We start from the raw sequence: 4,512 nt of genomic DNA, 5'->3' as shown, positions 1-4,512 counted from the left end.
TAATTATTATTATTATAATAATAAAATAATAATAATAATTATAATAATAACAATAATAATAATAATAATAACAATAATAATAATAATAATAATAATTATAACAATAATAATGATAATAAAAAATAACAATAATAATAATAATTATAATTATATTAAAAATAATAATAATAACAATAATAATAAATAATAATAATAATAATAATAAAACTTCTTCTTCTCAAATGCTCTCAGCGCACGTTAGCTTAACGTGAGCTGGAAGGTGTCAATGGCGAGGGGAAGAGGTAGAGGACGAGGACGAGGCCAGAAAACATTAGTAACGGATGAATGTAGATCAATTGGAACTCGTATGGTAGAAGAGGACTCACAGAAGAAGGAACAAGCTCAACAAGAGGAAGTTAACTATGAAGCTGAGCTAACTACAAGCACTAAAGTAGCTAGGAAATTGAGTTTAGATTCTCAAAGAGCTATGGAGGAGGAACGAGGGAACTTAGATCTGGAAGGGTTTGAAGATGAGATCCAAGCTGTAGGCAATGGAACAGTAACAAAGAGTCCAGAGAATAAGGGTAATGATGGTAATGCAGAGGCTGATCAGGAGCAGAAGAAGGAAACAAATGAGCCATGGGTTAATATGTTTAAAAACAATCAAGTAGCAAGTAATGCAATGAAACTATCCTATTTCCCTCCACAGGTAGTTGATGGGCAAGCAGTGGTGCAGCTTGAAGAGAAAGAGGTCCAGGAAGAAGAACAGAAATGGAAATGTGCCCTTATTGCTTATGTGATTGGTGAATGCCCAGGGTATAATACTATGAAGAGGTACATAATGTTGAGTTGGTCAAGTGTGAGTAAGCCTGAAGTGTTTCTTCATGAGGATGGTTACTATCTAATCAAGTTCCTGAAGCTAAGTGACATGAATGAGATCCTATTCTCAGGGCCTTATACAATCAATAATCGACCAATAATATTGAAACAATGGTGTCCTGAATTTGATTTTGGGAGTGAGTTCTTAACAGAAATCCCACTATGGGTTAATTTTCCAAAATTGCCTTCGAACTGTTGGGGAGTGGGATCCTTGAGTAGGATAGCAAGTGCTATTGGAGTTCCTATTTTTGCAGATGAATGTACTACTAACCAAACTAGGATCTCATATGCTAGAATGCTAGTTGAGGTCAATGTTACAAAAACTATACCCCAGAAAATAACAGTTGTGGATCCAAATGGGAAGACATTCCTACAAGATGTAGTGTTGGAATGGAGGCCTCAGTACTGTGATAAATGCCAGAAGATAGGACATGTATGTCAAGTGGAGACTGTTTCAAATGAGGAGGCAATGAAGAAAAGAAGGCCATGGAAGAAAATAACTCAAACATGGCAATATAAAGGGCCAATCTCACACAAGAATGATCAAGAGAAGAGGGGTGAGCACAGTCAAGAGAAGAGGCTCAGTCCAAAATTGAAGAAGCAGAAAGAAGAGCAGGACGAAGAACAGATCATAGAAAAGGTGTTAGAGCAAACACCAAAAATTAATGAAGTACAGGAGTATGGACAGCTGGAATTGAGCTTGGATAACTTTCCCATACTGAAACCAATTTCAACAAGGAATGGATTTGAGAGCCTTATGCATATTAAAACTGCTTCACTATCTGTTGATAGAGGTGGAGCACCAAAGACCTGTTGATGAAGTGGATGTTTTGGAATGTGAGGGGTATGAATAAAAGGTATAAGCAGAAGGAGATCAAAAAGCTTTTACAAAATAAAGTGAGTTTAGCAGGTTTAGTGGAAACAAGAGGTAAAAGTAATAATGTGAGATCAGTTCTTAGAGGAATAGCACCAGGGTGGCAGGCTCTACACAACTATGAAGATAGTGCTAATGGTAGGATATTGGTGATTTGGGATGATAATTGGTATGAAGTCAAGAAGATTACAAGCTCATCTCAGATGTTGCATTGCCAGGTGAATGAAAGAAGTAAGGGCTATCAGTTTATTTTATCTGTAGTGTATGGCCTTAATACAGCTGAACAGAGAAAGAGCTTGTGGAAAGAAATGGAAACACTGGCAAAAGGTATTTCACAACCTTGGCTGGTAGTAGGGGATTTTAATGCTATATTGTATGCTAAGGATAGACTAGCTGGTGTGCCTGTTGCTATTAATGAGATAAAAGACTTTGGTGAATGTGTGAGAGACATGGGGGTTGATGTATTGCAGTGGACTGCTAATTACTACACCTGGAATAACAAGCAATGTGGAAAGAATAGAATCTCCAGCAGAATAGATAGAGCCTTTGGAAATGATGAATGGATGGATAAATGGGGGCATGTAACTGTAGAGTATGGGAATCCTAGTATATCAGATCATAGTTCTATGATGTTAACTCTTCAAAAAACTCAGAAGCATGGGAAATGTAGCTTCAAATTTTTCAATGTTTGGACTGAGCATGAGAGATTTATGAAAATTGTAGAAACTACCTGGAAAAAAGATTATGGTTATGATACAATGAAGCAGGTGTGGTGTAAACTGAAGGATCTCCAACATAGATTACAACATCTGAACAGGAAAGGTTCAAGTATATTGGGAAGTAGGTTGATCAGGCTAGAATAGAGGTTGCAAATGTTCAAAACCAGCTAAATGAACAAGCTACTGATGAGTTGATTGTGAAGGAGAAATAGTTGTTGATCAAACTTGAAAAATGGTCTTTAATTGAAGAAAGTGCTCTGAGACAGAAATCAAGGATCAAATGGATTCAACTGGGGGATGCAAACAACAAGTATTTCAGTTCAGTCATTAAAGAAGAACTCAAAAGAAACAAGTAAGAAGTATTATGTCCTTAAATGGTCAGATGCTTTATGATCCACAGGAAATCCAAGAGGAGTTTGTGATGTTCTATAAGAGTCTAATGGGGTCTTCAGCAGGTAATCTACCAGCTATTAATGCAAAAGTGATGAAAAGAGGGCCTACATTGACAAAACAACAAAGATTACAGTTGTGTAGTGCAGTAACTGATCAAGAGATATATGAAGGTTTGAAATCCATAGGGGATGATAAGGCACAAGGGATAGATGGATACAATGCTTTCTTTTTTAAACATACTTGGAAGATTATTAAAAAGGATGTCATTGAAGTTGTTAAAAGTTTCTTCACAACTGGGAATCTTCATAAGAAATTTAACTGTACTCTAGTGACTCTCATACCAAAAGTACAGAATCCCAAAACAGTGAAAGAGTATAGACCAATAGCTTGCTGTACTGTGATGTATAAGATTATTTCCAAAGTGTTAACCAACAGATTGCATGGGGTGATTCAGAGCATTATATGTGAAAGTCAAGCAGGGTTCATTCCAGGAAGAAAAATTGCTGATAATATAGTACTTGCTCATGAATTGGTCAAAGCTTATACTAGGAAGCATATCTCTCCTAGAAGCATGTTGAAGATTGATCTGCAGAAAGTCTATGACTCAGTAGAGTGGGATTATTTGGAGCAAGTAATGTGTGGGCTGGGGTTTCCAGAGATGTTTGTAAAATGGATAATGAAATGTGTTAAAACAGTGAACTACTCCATAGTAGTTAATGGACAGATTTCACAGAGTTTTGATGCAGCTAAAGGTTTGAGGCAAGGAGATCCAATGTTCTCCTTCTTGTTTGCTATAGCAATGGAGTATCTGAGTAGGCTTCTTAAGGGTCTTAGAGAAGATAAGCAGTTCAAGTATCATCCTAGGTGCTCTAAACTTGATATTACTCATCTATGTTTTGCAGATGACTTATTAATGTTTGCTAGAGGAGATCTGGAATCTGTTAAAGCTATGCAATTGTGTTTTTCACAATTTTCTCAAGCTTCAGGACTACAAGCAAATCTAAGTAAGAGCTCAATATATTGTGGAGGGGTTCAGCAAGAAGTGAAGAATCAGATTGTGCAACAACTAGGATACAATATGGAGGAACTTCCTTTCAAGTATCTGGGAGTGCCTTTATCAACCAAGAAGATGTCTGTGATGCAACGGTACCCTCTCATAGAGAAAATAATGGCAAGAATCACCTCATGGACAGCTAGGAAGTTATCATATGCAGGAAGGACTCATCTAGTGCAGACAGATCTCTTTGGTGTTCAAGCTTACTGGGCTCAACTATTCCTATTTCCAGCTAAGGTAATCAAATTAATTGATAGTATGTGTAGAAGTTATCTTTGGTCTGGAGTTGGGAAGGTAACTAGGAAAGCTTTAATAGCATGGGAAAGAGTTTGTAGGCCAAAAAATGAAGGTGGTATGGGGCTGATAAACATGCAACTATGGAATAGAGCTGCAATAGCCAAACTTTGTTGGGATTTGGCAAACAAGGAAGACAAGCTGTGGATTAAATGGATACATGTATATTACATGAGAGGGCAGAATGATTGGCAGAAGAGAGAGCAAGCTAGTTGGATGATCAGGAAGATAATGCAGGCTAAACAAATAGTTGATCAAGTTCACATAATAGAAGGAAAAGGAATGGTTAAACTAATCTATGATTACTTGAGAGGGGAACA

The sequence above is a fragment of the Solanum pennellii genome, chromosome 7, assembly GCF_001406875.1.
Source record: "Solanum pennellii chromosome 7, SPENNV200".
NCBI classification, from domain to species: domain Eukaryota; kingdom Viridiplantae; phylum Streptophyta; class Magnoliopsida; order Solanales; family Solanaceae; genus Solanum; species Solanum pennellii.
The sequence above is the reverse complement of the archived record's forward strand: the minus strand, read 5'-3'. Positions refer to the sequence as shown.